Consider the following 18,151-nt stretch of genomic DNA (forward strand, 5'->3'; position numbering starts at 1 on the left):
GGACAGTTAAGTCCAGTCAAAGGCAACTATGGGGTTGTGGCGCTCATCTTGCTTTCAGGCCAAGGTAGCCAGTGTTGGTCCACAGACAGCTTTCCGGGTCATGCGGCCAGCATGACTAAAATGCTTCTGGTGCAACGGAACACCGTGACGGAGACCAGAGCGTACGGAAACGCCATTTACCTTTCTGCTGCAGTGGTACCTATTTATCTACTTGCACTGGTGTGCTTTCAAACTGCTAGGTTGGCAGGAGCTGGGACAGAGCAACGGGAGTTCATCCTGTCACAGGGATTTGAGCCGCTGACCTTCCGATCGGCAAACCCAAGGGGCTCAGTGGTTTAAGATCACATTACAAGCCAGTTTTTGCTTAGACATGATCACAAGTTTTTGCTTAGACATGATTGTGTGACTATGTTGTAATATTTTTTCGAAACCTTTGAAGCAGAAGTCCATTTAAACAACTTTAGGAGTGGCCTAGATGGGATAATAACAAAATACAACAACATAGGGTTAGAAATGATGCCTCAACGCAGCAGGGCAGATTAAATTCCCAGGTAAAAAACCCTGCTACAGACTGATAAATCTAAATGGCTTTGGCATTAAAAAAAATAGGCATTCCCTTGAGTATAAAAATAAAACAGAGTTAGTGCCAGGGAAACCTTCCTGGGGAGGGAATTCCACACCAAAGATGGGAAGTCACAACTGAATCAACTCTCTCTCTGGTCACACCCACCTTTCTCCTGATGGCATGCAGACCTGCAGACAGGCCTAAGAGGATGATCTTATTACCCAGACAGATTTGTGTGGGAGGAAAAGCAATCATTTAGACCCTTAGATATTTTTGCTTTAAAGCAGGGCTGGGGGACCTTAGGTCTAGGGGGCCAAATGTGTCCATTTGCGCTTCTCTGTTTGGCCTTTAGGACTCTCCCTAGAGCACACACTTTCCTCAGCCTGGCCAGAGTGTGTCTTGAACCCTTGTTTGTCTGGATGGGGGATAGAGAGGAGCGCATGAATGTGTGAATATAGAAACCAGTCTATATACAAAGACAAAAGTTACATTCATTGCTCTAACCATTTTAACCTCTCTCTCTGCACTCCACTGTTATGTGGCCCCTGGAAGGTGGTCCAGGATGGAATTTGGCCCTCGGTCTGAAGAAAAAAGGAGAGCCAGTGTGGTGTAGTGGTTAAGAGCAGTAGTCTCATAATCTGGTGAACCGGGTTCACGTCTCTGCTCCTCCACATGCAGCTGCTGGGTGACCTTGGGCTAGTCACACTTCTTTCAAGACTCTCAGCCCCACTCACCTCGCAGAGTGTTTGTTGTGGGGGAGGAAGGGAAAGGAGAATGTTAGCCGCTTTGAGACTCCTTCGGGTAGTGATACAGCGGGATATCAAATCCAAACTACTACTACTACTACTACTCTTCCTCTTCTTCCTCTTCTTCTTCTTCTTCTTCTTCTTCTTCTTCTTCTTCTTCTTCTTCTTCTTCTTCCTCCTCCTCCTCCTCCTCCTCCTCCTCCTCCTCCTCCTCTTCTTCCTCACTTAAAGGTTAAGGACAGTGCTCTGAATTGTGCTTGGCTTGGGGGATCCAGAACGGGATCTTTGCGCAGAACAGAAGCCATTGTGTGCTTAACAATTGCTAGCGCAGACTTTTGTTTTGCAGAACTTTGGTTATGCACCTGTGAACTTAATGGATCATTTAATTGAGGTAGATGCAACTATCAATACTTAAGTGTATTCACTGTTGTGGCTCAGGCTATTTCTGTATTTAATTGTAAGTTCTTCTAGACTACCTCTGTCTGACAACACAATTATAGGACAATCAGATCCAAGTCTTACACACAAATCTGCTTGTAAGAGGACCAGGGAGGATCTTTTAAATGGGCAAATATGCCTGGAATGCTGGAAATATTGATCCGTATGTCTAACCAAATTAAATATAATGAAGTGTCATTACTTCTCTGAGAAACTCAGCCTCTTCCTTAATTTTCACAAGGTTATAATTTTTCCCAGACGAGTCCCAGCAGATTGCTTCAGAACAACAATTGTGTTGACGTGTAATTGATTACCTTCATCATATACTTTATTATGTCCTAGAGCATAAACAGTGGAAAGGTAAACCTGCCACTTCTAGACTCATCAAGCACAGTGGACAGATGACAGAGCCCTAATCAATAAACTCAGTTGGAACTGATTAGGCAGCTAGCATTTAATTTTAAATCCTGCAGGATGGTAAATAGATAATGGTGCATTAGATGGTTTCAGTACATACCATGGATGCTGCCTCTTATTATCTGGAGTGACACTTATTATGCCAGTTCTCGTCTCATCTTCTGTTGGGAATGATCATGCTTATAATGAAGCCTACATACCACACACAAACACAGATGTGTGAACCGCTTCCATTTGCAAAGCCTGCAAAGTGTCTGAGCTGAACACTGTGAAAGTTCTATCCTTTTCATTCATACATGAAAATGTCCAACAACCGGAGTTAGCATTTGGCTAGCAATTCAGCCACAAGATTCAAACAAGAGATGGGGGACAGTGCTGAATGCTTCCTTAAGTTGCCAAGAATTAAGCTCTCTTTTTGGAGGATGGCACAGTTGTCTCATGGAGCCTCCACACTGGTGGTCAACATGGCTCTAAGCATTTAGGGATGGTCAAGCTATAGAGGCCAAGGAAGGGGTTTGACTCTCCATTGGCAACTGTCCAAGGTCACCCAAAGGAATATTTACACCATGGAGACTAGAGATGGATGAATGTCTCAGTTTCATTTTGCCGTTTTTCCACGCTTAAGTTCCGTTCTCTTCATTTCCACATCAGTTTGCAATTTTTGTAAGTCACAAAAATTCACCAAATTTCTTCTAAAATACACGTCTTGTACTTTTGCCCAGTGCATGTTTTTGCAAAGCAGGTTCCTATAATTTAACACATTGTTCGCTGCTGCCTTCACTAATATGTGCATCTTTATGCATACATTACCCAGTATATGCATATTTTGTACACGTCACTTGACTGGAGAACTTCATTGCAAAATTTGAAGGTCTGCTTCGTTTCTGGTTCGTGTCCTGTTTCAGGAAGTGCAAATTAGGTAAATGTGCCTTTAAATGCAGACTATCTCTAACATCCCTAACTGAGACACATGGTTTTGAAAGAGATGCTTTTTTCCCAGCCATTCCTCATGACATTCCTTGGAGATGCAGTAACACATCTGGTGTGAATTCACTTGCCTGCAATTTTCCAGCTGCTGCCAGACACGATGAGTGAAAAGGATCAGATCAGTGAAGGCTTATAAGAAATATTGTTCATATTTGTATCTTGCCATTGCCCACAGATTTCTGGAAAGTGGTTTTAGAATCATAGAACTGGAAGGGACCTGAATAACACCAACTGCTTAATGTAGGAAGTCCAGAATGAGAGCACACTTAGAATCATAGAATCATAGAATGCACAATAAAAAGACATTTTCATAGAAAGAATCATAGAGTTGAAATAGACCAAAAGGGCCACCGAGTCCAACCCCCTGCCAAGCAGGAAACACCATCAGAGCACTCCTGACATATGGTTGTCAAGCCTCTGCTTAAAGACCTCCAAAGTAGGAGACTCCACCACACTCCTTGGCAGCAAATTCCACTGTCGAACAGCTCTTACTGCCAGGAAGTTCTTCCTAATGTTTAGGTGGAATCTTCTTTCTTGTAGTTTGGATCCATTGCTCCGTGTCCGCTTCTCTGGAGCAGCAGAAAACAACCTTTCTCCCTCCTCTATATGACATCCTTTTATATATTTGAACATGGCTATCATATCACCCCTTAACCTCCTCTTCTCCAGGCTAAACATGCCCAGCTCCCTTAGCCATTCCTCATAAGGAGGAACTTAGTTTGCCTCTGCTTATAGACCTCTGGCAAGAGAGAAGCCACCACCCCTTTAGGGCACTGGTCGCCATTGCTGAGCTGCTCTTACCATCAAGTCATTTTTCCAAAGGCTCTCTAGCTAAATCTTATAACTTAAGCCCTCCTGGGCAATAGAGAATACAGCAATCCTATGAAGTAGATCAGGATGAAGGAAATGCAACTTTTCGGGCTCAGCTGGCAAACAGCATAGCTTAGTAAGGATGTGAGACACATTTCTCTACCCTCCCGAATCATTATGCTATAGGGTGCTTAGAATCATGGAAATCATTTTTATATTTATATGGCTGAGAGTGCAGCATAGAATAAAAGCATCTAAGCACGCTCAAAACGCTCCTTTTCTTTATTGCATTGGTTGTGAGTATTGGCTTAGAGGTTTGCAGGGAATGACTCTTTCATACCTTAAAAATGCTGCTATAGAAATGAGTGTTTGAAAATGATCTGTCTAGGTGGTAGTTTAACTCCCCCCCCCAAAAAAAAAAAATCTGAGTCACTCTTGATTACATTCCTGTCTCTTTTTTAATTGCCTGCTCCTTTTTCTCAAGTCTTTTCTACCCCAGTTAAATAATACATAAATCAGAAGTAGTGATAGACATCTTGGTCACTTAAGGCAGGGTCAACTAGATTACAGCTCTCCCTCATTTTTACTATTGGAGACAGCAAAGTCGACTGATTTTAGAAACTAATCCCTGTAGAACATGCATTAGCTGCACATTGAGAACAGCAAGAAGGAGAGAAGCCTATGAATTGTCTCCGATAGCAGCAATTTGTCTTCTGAAAGCATGACAGCTACTTCCTGATTTCCATTATGCAATGAGATTGCAAATAACATTCCACTGCAGTCTTAATCAATACAGAGTCACATGGTGCCCCCCTCTGGGGAAGCTCCTACTTACCCATTTAATTGATGTAACACAGTTGCTGGCAAAAGGAGGCGACATCTCTTTCAGGTTTTAATTATAGATCATGCAAAATAACTTTAATGAGAGTGGGGTGGGGGAGAACCTAGAACATGATATTTGAAGGGACTTGTATTCTAGGGCGTATATAGGTGTTTGAGAGTTAATCCCTGAGAAGTACACAAAATAGCTTTGGAATGGAGGAAATCAACATTCTGTTCTTCACAATATTGTCATTGGCGAATCTTATCACATGAGTTCAAGCTGAAGCCCAGACTCCCTGAAAGACCTGGGGCAGTTCACTGTCTCAGCCTCCTCTTCCTCAAGAACCACCTCATCCCTTACACATTCCCAAAGCCATTTCCCAACATACTGTCACACTCTGCTGTGGCCAAGAATAACTCTGGCTCTTGGCATATCAGTAGGAGCAAGATTGATATCCATATTCAATTGTTGCAGAAGTGTGTGAAGAAATTAGTAAAAAGAGAGCTTAGCATCACATCCAAACCCAATGTTGCTGTTGTTGTTTAGTTGTTCAGTCGTTTAGTCGTGTCCGACTCTTCATGAACCCATGGACCAGAGCACACAAGGCACCCCTGTCCTCCACTGCCTCCCGCAGTTTGGTCAAACTCATGTTAGTAGCATCAAGAACACTGTCCAACCATCTCATCCTCTGTCGTCCCCTTCTCCTTGTGCCCTCAATCTTTCCCAACACCAGGGGCTTTTCCAGGGAGTCTTCTCTTCTTCTCATGAGGTGGCCAAAGTATTGGAGCCTCAGCTTCACGATCTGTCCTTCCAGTGAGCACTCAGGGCTGATTTCCTTAAGAATGGATAGGTTTGATCTTCTTGCAGTCCATGGGACTCTCAAGGAGCATAATTCAAAAGCATCAATTCTTTGACGATCAGCTTTCTTTATGGTCCAGCTCTCACTTCCATACACCACTACTGGGAAAACCATAGCTTTAACTATATGGACCTTTGTCAGCAAGGTGATGTCTCTGCTTTTCTCCCAAGAAGTGGGCGTCTTTTAATTTCGTGACTGCTGTCACCATCTGCAGTGATCATGGGACCCAAGAAAGTAAAATCTCTCACTGCCTCCTTTTCTTCCCCTTCTATTTGCCAGGAGGTGATGGGACCAGTGGCCATGATCTTTGTTTTTTTGATGTTGAGCTTCAGACCATATTTTGCACTCTCCTCTTTCACCCTCATTAAAAGGTTTTTTAATTCCTCCTCACTTTCTGCCATTAAGGTTGTGTCATCAGCATATCTGAGGTTGTTGATATTTCTTCCGGCAATCTTAATTCCGGCTAGGGATTCATTCAGCCCAGCCTTTCGCATGATGAATTCTGCATATAAGTTAAATAAGCAGGGAGACAATATACAGCCTTGTCGTACTCCTTTCCCAATTTGGAACCAATCAGTTGTTCCATATCCAGTTCTAACTGTAGCTTTTTGTCCCACATAGAGACTTCTCAGGAGGCAGATGAGGTGATCAGGCACTCCCATTTCGTTAAGAACTTACCATAGTTTGCTGTGGTCGACACAGTCAAATGCTTTTGCAAACCCAATATCGTGTTTATTTATCCCTTGCAAGCCACAGTCCCTAGCCAAATGCAATGCATAGTTTGGTGTTGACTTACAGTCAGGGCAGGCCCAATGCATTTTGGCACCTGAGGCAAACCACAAAATGGTGGACCCCTAACAGGGAAGAAGGGATGAGTGAAGATCTATAACAGACTTCCTCAACCTCAACCCTCCAGATGTTTTGAGACTACAATTCCCATCCTCCCTGACCACTGGTCCTGCTAGCTAGGGATCATGGGAGTTGTAGGCCAAAAACATATGGCGGGCCGAGGTTGAGGAAGCCTGATATATAGGAAGAACAAAAGGGGAATAAACAGACCCTCTTTTCCATGGACAGTTCCCTATTTTCCAGGGACAGTCCTGGATTTACAGAAGCCATCCTGGTTTCTGATTTGATCCCAGAATGTCCCTATTTTCCTTGGAGAAATGTTGGAGGGTATGGAGTTATGCAACCTCCGAGCCAAGGAGATATGTAACTATACAATCTTTGGAAGACATCTGAAGGCAGCCCTGTATAGGGAAGGTTTTTTTTTTTAAAAAAAAATGTTTCATGCTTTATTATGATTTTATATATGTTGGAAGCCACCCAGAGTGTGGATGCAGGCAATGGCTTTCATAAGAAAGTAAGGAGAGTCCTGCTGGTTTAGGCTAATGGCCCGTCTAGTCTAGCATCTTGTTCCCCCAGTGGCCAACCGGTTCTTATGAAAACCCTGCAAGCAATAGCAATCTCCTCACTTGTGATTTCCAGCAACTGGGTCTGTGGGGAAATGGTGTCTCTAAGATGTTTAATGATTCTGCATGCCTGCCAATTTTCTGCTGAAAAACCACCTCTGACCACCTCTCCCAAGGCTTCAGATACATATTCCCCGTTCTCTACCGAACCATGGGGAGGATGAGCAGCTGCAAGCAGGGAGGGGTTTTTTTTGCAGAGAGTGGGGGGTGGAGAGGAGCAGAGACAAACTGAACCTGCCTACTGCTGCTTTCCCACTCCAAATCACTCTTTTCTGAGGCTGCTTTTTCTCACTTCTGCAATAAGTGGCTGTTTGCATAACACCTGTTCACATATAGTCGTTCTGTAATGCTGCTCTTAGAGGGATAAAACATAATGACTGCTGCTCCATGTTTTTATTGCTTGCTGTGTATTGCGCAGACCTGTCTCCTTAGCCACAGCCACTCATGAGCCAACAACCTAACAACCTAAAGGCTAACAACCTTTTAGGGGCTGAGCCTAGGGCTTGCCGATCGGAAAGTCGGCGGTTCGAATCCCCGCGACGGGGTGAGCTCCCGTTGCTCGGTCCCAGCTCCAGACAACCTAGCAGTTCGAAAGCACATCAAAGTACAAGTAGATAAATGGGTACCGCTGCAGTGGGAAGGTAAACGGCATTTCCGTGAGCTGCTCTGGTTTCACCAGAAGCGGCTTAGTCATGCTGGCCACATGACCCAGAAAAACTGCGGACAAATGTCAGCTCCCTCCGCCATTAAAGCGAGATGAGCACCGCAACCCCAGAGTCATTCAGTCATTCGCGACTGGACTTAACTGTCAGGGGTACTTTACCTTTACCTAATAACAAGGTGAAAACTTGGCATCCCTCACTCATGATGCCTAGGATTTTCCCTGCATCTCTTGATCACACAAGTAATGCATGCTTTGTGAGTGTTTTTGGGAGTGTGTGTGTATGTGTTGATTTATTGCATCCTGATGTAAGCTGCCTTGAAGACTACTTGATTCAAAAGTAGGTATAAGTAAATTAATGCTTTGCTCCAATTGCATCATTGAGATGGGCAAAAATGTATAGGCTTCCTTGATCTTTCTCAAGTGTCCCTGAAGGCTTAGAAGATACACCAATCTCACAGCTAGGCAAGAACTGTACTATCTTTGTTAAACAAGAACATAACAGCAACGGGGAACTCCCTACTCCGCCCAGTAATGATTAAATCCTGTGATTAATCTATATACACACTGGAGCTTCATGGAGAAAGAAGCCGCACTCTGGTTGCTTCTGAAGACGCCTTTCTTATCAGTCAGTCCTCCTACTATCCACATGAAAGAGATTGTAATCATTCCAATTAGTGCAGGGGATTGTTCATTTTGCCTCTTTCTTGTACACCCACATTGTACCTAGTATAAATTTGTCTCCAAACAGTGTGTTTACATGATCTTGGGGAAGTGGATGCTGTTGCAAAGGCTGCTAATTTAGACTTGCTAAACTGATGCCGACTCTTTGGCATCAGTAAGGAACTTCAGGGTGTTTGAATCCCCTGCCTTCCAATCTAGCCTGCCGTTATTTTCATCAGCTGATGTGTACAGCAAAGGTGGCATTTTCCCATATCCGCCATATTAAGCAGTTGGTCCCTTACCTTTCTCGCCCTGATCTGGCCACAGTGATCCATGAGACGGTCACCTCCAGGCTTGATTATTGTAACAGGGCTGCCCTTGAAGCTGACCCAGAAACTCCAGCGGGTGCAGAATGCCGCGGTGAGGCTCCTTACGGGGTCCTTGCCGTGGGATCACATTCATCCAGTGCTTTACCAACTGCACTGGCTCCCGGTGGAGTACAGGGTCAGGTTTAAGGTGCTGGTTTTGACCTTTAAAGCCCTATGTGGCCTAGGACACACGTACCTACGGGATCACCTCTCCTGGTATGCCCTGTGGAGGACCTTAAGGTCCACAAATGACAACACCTTGGAGGTTCCAACTCGCAAGGTGGTTAGATTGGTCTCAACTAGGACCAGGGCCTTTTCAGTACTGGCCCCGACTTAGTGGAACGCTCTGTCACAAGAGACTAGGGCCCTGTGGGACTTGACATCTTTCCACAGGGCCTGCAAAACAGAGCTGTTCTCCCTGGCCTTTGGTTTGGACTCAGTCTGACCCTTATGTTTCCCTCCCCTTATGGTTTTGATCTATGGGCTACTATTAAAATGAGGCTGCATTTTAAATTGTATTTTAACCCGTATTTTAATTTGGTTCCCCCCCCCATTATGATTTTATTGTAATTTTACTGGTGTTAGCCGCCCTGAGCCCGGCTCTGGCCGGGGAGGGCAGGGTATAAATAAAAAATTATTATAATTATTATTATTACATTTAATTCCTCATTCAAGCTAAATGAGAGACATGTTGCAGACATTTATTTATTTTTGTTAAGAAGAAGAAGAAGAAGAGTTTGGATTTGATATCCCGCCTTTCACTCCCCTTCAGGAGTCTCAAAGCGGCTAACATTCTCCTTTCCCTTCCTCCCCCACAACAAACACTCTGTGAGGTGAGTGGGGCTGAGAGACTTCACAGAAGTGTGACTGGCCCAAGGTCACCCAGCAGCTGCATGTGGAGGAGCGGAGACGCGAACCCGGTTTCCCAGATTACGTGACTACCGCTCTTAACCACTACACCACACGAATGCTCCATCTTTCTGACATCATTGGCAAGGCGGCTTGCAAAAATAAGTTTTCACCTGATACCTAAAAGATAGTGAAGAAGGCAGGAGGTGAAAGGTAGTTCATGGTTGGGGTGCCATCACAGAGAATGTACTGTTCTCACTAGACACCCCATGTAACCACAAAAAATGGGGACACCGAGATCTTGGTCTGAGATGATCTTAATGTATGTGCGTGTGGATAATTCAAAGTTGAGCAAAATTGAGAGAGTGTCAAGTGCCATGTCAGAGGGTCTGTACAAACTGAATCCAGGTTGAACGGCTCAACAATAAAGCTTTCTCTTGATAACAACAGAATCCTGTGTATTGGGCCAAAGATGTAAATCCAACTGCATATCTCCACCCACATTATGATGTTCATTGGTTCTATTTTGAACTGGAGGCATGCTTCTTTTGATGTGAAGATGGATATGCAAGTTTTACATTGCATGACCTGGAAGCGATATTTGGGTATTTGCGTGCTGCTAATTTTGGTATATTTCAACTGACTTTTTCTTTTTAGCAAGTAGGAACATTTGTTTTTACTTGGTTGCCTTTGTTCTTTGTGTGTGAGAGAATACTGACTGACACCAGTTACTTCAGTGCTCGTTATTTTGGCAGTGCCACATTTAAATATCATAAACAATAATCCAATCAGTGGTCTATCAGAGATGCTGTGGTCCAAATCTAATGGAAAGTTATCGTTCTAAAGTTCTACTGAAACCAGTGCAGTAAGTTACTTGTGATTACTTTCAACCCCATGAACTTCAATGGGCTTTGACAGTGCTATTTTTCTAGAAAAAAAGGTGCCGGAACTCACCATGTATGCTTCCCTTGTTCTCGTATAATGGCAATGGCGCCCACCTAAGAGGAGCTGGAACTGAGTTCCAGCGAGTTGTGGCTGAAAAAATGCCCTGGGCCTTCGGTGCAATAGCTAATGAATTCCTGTGCATGAATACTCAGAAATACGTCCAGTCAGTTCCCTGTGAGTTACTGCAAACAAAATATGACTAGTTTTGCAGACTAATGTTCTTTCTTCGGAGATGTGAGCACACAGCAAAGGGTTCAGGGAGCACAATCCAACTCCCAGTGCCAAAACACTGCACTAAATATTTTACCGCACTTGGAAGAGATAATTGATTTTCAAATTCCATGTACATTGCTTGGATTGATTAGCATCAACATTAATTTGTGTTAATTTTCTTGAGCTGAAGGAGTGTCAACTTAACAGTGCATTAATTTGGGGTTTTGCAGGAGATTGTAGACTTTTACACCCTAGGTGTCATGAACATGATTCACCCTTTCTGGTGTCTGTTAGGTGTCAGAGGACGTTTCTGTGCTATGAGTGGGAGTGAAAAAACACATACCGGATTCTCAGGTTCAGAATCTGATTACAGCCACAGGTGAGCTATGCAGAGAAAGTGGAGAGGCTAATGCTTCCTATAGTCTTCTTTTTGAGTTTGGTTTGAGCCTGTACAACAGGTATGGGGAAACTTTGATCCTCCAGATGTTGCTGAACTGCTACTCCCATCATTCCTGGCCATTGGCCATGCTGGTTGGGGCTACAGTATCACAACATCTGGAGGGCCAACGGTTCCTCACACTTGTTGTACAACCTTAGCACCATATATTAGTTGCACATCACATGCACAACTGTAACACACAACCTGCACTGTAGTCATAGCGTGAGTGCTAGTTTGTCTTGTCCCAGTTGCTCCTTTTTGTAGAGGTCCGTGGCGATATGATTCTGCTCAGCTCATGGCAGTATTGATGGAGCTTGAACGTACAGGCAGATGCAACCGATGCTTGATAACTTACCATAATGATGTGAACAGATTTTATTGTGCACTTAAACTCAGAGGAAAGTTAAACATCCAGATGCGTCCCAAACTGTTATAGTGTGAAATTATGTGAAAAATTGAAAGGATGCATGAAATTGGAAACCACACAACTTATCTCCAATTCCAAAATTAACTCTCATGTGTATCTGGTGTCATAACTGATCCTGAAGTGTTATATATTATATTATACTTCTTTCCCTTGAACCAGTGTATCCCATTCTTCTTAGTGGTTTTATTTTGCTTTAATTTGAAGGTTTCGCTAGGAGGAGATGGAGCCAATTAAAATCCTGGTTGAAGCGAACATTCAAGACAATGGGACACAGTGACCTCAACCTCTCATTTCATATGTCTTGTATTTTTAAAATTTAAAAAGATCAAGTCTGTAGTCCTTAGCAGCTGCAAAACTATTCTTGAAAGTGTGTGGCCCAGGCCTGTGACAATTCCAGAAACTAGAAGGATGCCTGAATATAATTTCCCATGTTTGGGGGCAGGACTTGGGCTTATCATAGCTCCTTGCTCCTCTACAATACTAGCAAAACCAGAATATGTTATGCAAAATAGCTTATGCAAAATAAGAGGGACTCTGGAAATGCACTGAGTTTGTAATGCAGGTCACAGAACTCAGCTTCCTTCGGCACAGAATTGTTATTGATTTGGTGCTGAATTTATTTATTTAGTGCAGAATAAACTCTGCCCTTTATAAGGAGATGCACAAATGGAGAGGAGAAACTTGATTTCCTCTGGCTGAGGCCCAGTTTATGCATTAGCTATGTGGCATGCTTGCTGCAGCGAAACTTCTCCTTGACGTTTGGTTTTCTGTACATAGGAATTTGTCTCCCTTTGTGCGAGAAAGAGTGTGCCGTAACAGGAACTCAAACCCGCAATTTGAAGTGCCATAGGCCAGCCATTTGTGAGGATCAGATTGTGTGAATCAGGGAACACTTGTTAGGCACAATGGGGAATTTTATGAATGTACTGTACATGGATAGTTTATTTGAAGGCTATCAACTGCATTGGTTATTTTGCATGTGTCCCAATTTTCCAGGGACAGTCCTGGATTTACAGTCCTGATTTGATCCTGGAATGTCCTGCTTTTCCTTTGTTTGTTGTTGTTGTTTAGTCGCTTAGTCGTGTCCAACTCTTCGTGACCCCATGGACCAGAGCATGCCAGGCACTCCTGTCTTCCACTGCCTCCCGCAGTTTGGTCAAACTCATGCTGGTAGCTTCAAGAACACTGTCCAACCATCTCTGTTTTCCCCTTCTCCTTGTGCCCTCCATCTTTCCCAACATCAGGGTTTTTTCCAGGGAGTCTTCTCTTCTCATGAGGTGGCCTCAGCTTTATGATCTGTCCTTCCAGTGAGCACTCATTGAAGAAATGTTGGAGGGTATGGAATTATGTATCCCCCGAGCCAAGGAGATAAGTAACTATACAACCTTTAGAAGACATCTCAAGACAGGCCTGTACAGTGGTACCTCTGGTTACGTACTTAATTCGTTCCGGAGGTCCGTTCTTAACCTGAAACTGTTCTTAACCTGAAGCACCACTTTAGCTAATAGGACCTCCTGCTGCTGCTGTGCTGCCGCTGCACAATTTTTGTTCTCATCCTGAAGCAAAGTTCTTAACCCGAGGTACTATTTCTGGGTCAGTGGAGTCTGTAACCTGAAGCGTATGTAACCTGAAGCGTATGTAACCCGAGGTACCACTGTATAGGGAAGTTTTTTTAATGTTCAATATTTTATTGTGCTTTTATATGTGTTGGAAGTTGGAATAGGATGCCCCTATTTTCATCGGAGAAATGTTGGCGGGTGTGCACCCACCTGCCAATCAGCAGACATCACTGGATGAGTAAAAGTCACAGCATTTGGGGCTTTTTAGCTTAGTTTAGGGGGAAATTGAGCAAGGGTGTATTGACAGAGGTGTATGGAATTACGCACAGTGTGAAAAAAGTAAATAGGCATAATTTGTTTTCCCTCTCTCCTGAAGCTAGAACCCGGAGTCATCAAATGAATGTTGGAAGTTCTGGGCAGACAAAAGATCAGCACAGAGCTGAACTATAGAATTTTTATTTACCACAGAGTGAATCCATTTTACTTTTAAAAGCCCATGAACCTATTTGTCTGCATTTTGGGAGGGCTTAATCTACTCTAGGCAAGCTCTTGTGCCCGTAAATTTTACCAGCTTTGCCGAAAGTGGAAGAGGTTATTATAGGGAATGGGGAACACAGAATTTCATATTATCTGAAGCAGCTTGGAACCCTGTGGCAGTTTAAAGCAGAGCGAGCACAGAGTGATTTGGGAACATATCCTAATATTTCTTAAATGAAACCCCATCATACAATACTGTTGTAGTCAGGACCTGTTTGCAAGTTGATCACAGGCATCTGGTTGGTTGCTAAGAGAATAGGATATAGGACTAGATGGGCTTTTGATTTGATTTGGCAGTGTTTTTCTTAAATTTTTATGACTTTAATGACCCCTTCTCCCCTGCTGGGAAATGTATCTCTGGTCCCCCTTCTAATTCTTGGAATAACCAGGGTAGCTTCCTGATGAGGTGAAAGCCTGGTTAATGGGCCAATATGGGAACAAAGCGAGCGGTTTGTACCAGAGAGCAAACGAGTGGGCTGGCAGTTAGAAAGACAAAAAGCCAGAGCTGGGAGTTGAGTGATGTGAGCTAGATGCTAGAAGCAAAGTTTCAGACTGGGAAGCCATGGAGAGTAAGAGGGATGTTTCCGTTCGAATTCAAGGTTGGGGGTTATGGGGGAAGCAAGGCCCTCTTGGGGGTGTTAATGCGGTGAACCCCTCCATCATAGGCTCAGTTTGCATATATAGTGGTACCTCGGGTTAAGTACTTAATTCGTTCCGGAGGTCTGTACTTAACCTGAAACTGTTCTTAACCTGAAGCACCACTTTTAGCTAAGGGGACCTCCTGCTTCTGCCGCGCTGCCGCCGTGCGATTTCTGTTCTCATCCTGAAGCAAAGTTCTTAACCTGAAGCACTATTTCTGGGTTAGCAGAGTCTGTAACCTGAAGCGTATGTAACCTGAAGTGTATGTAACCCGAGGTACCACTGTATGCACATATTATAGAAACACTGCCTTCTCTGCCATGCCTCATTCCAAGAGAAACTGAAACCCAGGTAGGATCCTGGAATTCCTGGAATACTGCACTGCTCAGAGATTGGGTTGGCAGGTAGTAATATTTTGGACTTTGGGTGTTGCTGGTGCTCACCGTTAAATGTCCCATAGTCTCCAGTTCTGTACATCATACAGCCAACCACCAATAAAACCTATACTGGGTTACAGTTTAAGATGAAAATGCCCTGCACTACCATTTCATCTAAGTGTAATGTTCGTCTGAAGTAAACTTCTATTTGCTGGTGCTGCAGAGAGCCACAGATGCCACACCAGGTCCCTGGCGAGCACATTGTAACTAAAATAGCTCTCCCCCCCATTGCCTTATGTTCATTCCCCACCCCCTCCTCCTAGCCCAGCATGGCACAGTAAAAGCAAAGCAGATTTCTCTCTCTCTACCTCCACTGCAGAAGAGGAGCAATCTGTCAGCTGGACAAAGGTGACAGGCAACAAAAGTGTGGCTCTTGCTTTCAGATCTCGGAGGGTGCCCAGTGTCATTTACCTCTTTAGCAAAGATCATGATAGCAACAGGACATGCAGTGTCTGGGGAAGTTGTCTCAGATACATGAGCATAATCTGAACCATAAGCTTTACTCTCCTAATGACAACAAGTGCTGGTTGTGCAACACAGGCGACTCTATTTATGCAGGGGTTACTGTGGCGATCACACAGGGTCCCCGGACCTTTCACTGTCTATTGATCCCTGTGCCACCACTTTATTTCTCACTGCCACCACCCAGGCCCTACCTGGGACAATGCTGAGTCCAGTCAGGGCTAAATTGGAACATAAACTTCTGTTTCTTTATTGCAGTTTAACAAGCGTGTGGTTTCATAGATGGTATTGGTCAATTACAATCATGGGGTGCCTATCCAGACCTATAACTTCCACTACCTACTCTCACTCACTAAACCACCTCTCAGATATTTACTTGTCTTCCTAGCTCCTAACTGGTCCTGACTCAGCTTATTTCACTACACTAACTCAACCTACCCATAGACTCTATCCCAATTCACTCCCACTCCAACCAACCACCCAACTCCCAATGAACTCCCCCCTTCACCCCTCCCAGAGCTGGTTTTATAGTCCCTCTGACTCCACCCCCTGGGTCCTGATTGGGTAATCTGTTTAACTATTTCACCTCCAGCACTCTCATATGTTAACGTCACAGTTACGTACTGGGGATAGCACATGGAAGCCAAAATTGAGTTTAGACAAAACACATTGGGTTCAATGGTGGGTGGGGTTGCCAAAGTCTTCTCCCTCCATGCCTGCCCCCTTCCCACCCACTTTTTCATTCAATTTTCATTTCATTTTTATTTTTTTGCTGAGTGGGTAAAGCTGAATGCGCAAAAGTTAAATGTGTGCAAGTTGAAAGTTGCCTGTAATGATAATTAACATTGGGTCTGCACTTAGTCCTGGCTTGCCTAAGAATTTATTATTTGAAATGGGAAACTCTGGCTTAGATAGGGTTGCCAGGACACCCCAAAAGTTATTGAGCTTTTTAAGGAACCCTGCCTCCCCCCAAAAAAACCCATGATTTTTCGATTGCCTTGCCTAAGATCCTGGACACCTTTGAAATCCTGGTTTCAGCCCTAGTTTAGGAAAATTTTACAACAGTAAGAGCTGTTTGACTGTGGAATGGTCTCTATCGGGAGGTTGTGGACTCTCCTTCCTTGGAGGTTTTAAGGCAGAGGTTGGATGGTCATCTGTCATGGACGTTTAATTAAGATTCTTGGGGTCCCTTCCAACTCTACAATTCTATGATACTAATGTTAAAGGTAAAGGTAAAGGTACCCCTGCCCGAACGGGCCAGTCTTGACAGACTGTGGGGTTTGTGCGCCCATCTCACATTTATTGGCCGGGGGCCAGCGCTGTCCGGGGACACTTCCGGGTCACGTGGCCAGCGTGACATCGCTGCTCTGGCGAGCCAGAGCCGCACACGGAACGCCGTTTACCTTCCCGCTGGTAAGCGGTACCTATTTATCTACTTGCCCCCGGGGGTGCTTTCGAACTGCTAGGTGGGCAGGCGCTGGGACCGAACAGCGGGAGCGCACCCCGCCGCGGGGATTCGAACCGCCGACCTTTCGATCGGCAAGCCCTAGGCGCTGAGGCTTTAACCCACAGCGCCACCCGCGTCAGTGTTAGTATACCTTAAACTGCACTTTGTTCCTCAGAGTTTCCAATTTTGAATGTAAAAGGGAACGCCAGAGTAATTCCCAAGTTTCCGGACAAAAAAAAAAAAAAAAGAGTATGCTGGTCTGATGCTTGTTCCTGAAAGCCAGGATTGTTGGTCTGTACCCTGAAATGAAAGGTCCGTATAGTTTAAGCTATGGTTTTCACAGTAGTGATGTATGGAAGTGAGAGCTGGACCATAGCCGAAGAGTTGATGCTTTTGAATTATGGTGCTGGAGGAGACTCTTGAGAGTCCCATGGACTGCAAGAAGATCAAACCTATCCATTCTGAAGGAAATCAGCCCTGAGCGCTCACTGGGGACAGCTCCTGAAGCTGATGTTCCAATACTTTGGCCACTTCCTGGACTCCCTGGAAAAGACCCTGATGTTGGGAAAGATTGAGGGCACAAGGAGAAGGGGACGACAGAGGACAAGATGGTTGGATAGTGTTCTCAAAGCTACCAGCATGAGTTTGACCAAACTGTGGGAGGCAGTGGAAGACAGGAGTGCCTGGCGTGCTCTGGTCCATGGGGTCACAAAGAGTCGGACACGACTAAACAACTAAACAACAACAACAACCCTGAAATGAACTGTTCAGTTGACTTGAGCAGGGATAGCCAAAAGGGTGCTGCTCTTCATTGGCCATGCTGGCTTGGAGTGATGGGAACTGGAGCCCAACCACATTTGAGAGGGACCATATTGGTTACCCTGCTCATACCCTGCTTTTGACACAAAAAAAGATGGATGCTCACTTCTGCTCTCCATCATTCATTCCAGAATGAACACTGCTAGGTTCATAAGCTCTTTCTGACAGTGAAGCCCTTGTTTGTTTTGTTTTCAACTTCTCCTCCAACCAGGAAATTCACATAGTCTGGCATCACATCAATTATTTTGCTCTCCCCCCTCCAATCCAGGAAATAAGATTCTTGTCAGGTGTGCAATATGCATTAGGCTCCTAGGCCATACAAAAAGGAAAAGTCTGCCAAGAAACCATGTGGCCATGGACTATAGACCACTTCTTCTCCATGTGCTTGCAGCCCTCATTCAGGAAATGTTTGTGAGTCCTGTTTGTGAGTACAGCAGCATATCTGACCATCAGTTAATTTGATAGAGAAATGTAGGGATTGGGAGTCCTTCAGAGAAGACAGACTCTAGAATCCTGACTTGGAGCCAGGAAGCAATGGCTCCTCTCTCCATTTTGGGAAAGTCAACTGA

General features: G+C 44.4%; 1 protein-coding gene across 3 annotated transcripts in view; it reads left to right on the forward strand.

Annotated features, from left to right (window-relative positions):
* GRM8 (glutamate metabotropic receptor 8) overlaps positions 1-18,151 on the forward strand; it is a 585,307-nt gene that overhangs the window by 20,995 nt on the left and 546,161 nt on the right. The gene's annotated exons all lie outside the window — the stretch shown is intronic.

This window comes from Podarcis vaucheri (genome assembly GCF_965113315.1).
Source record: "Podarcis vaucheri genome assembly, chromosome: 10".
In the NCBI taxonomy this organism is placed as follows: domain Eukaryota; kingdom Metazoa; phylum Chordata; class Lepidosauria; order Squamata; family Lacertidae; genus Podarcis; species Podarcis vaucheri.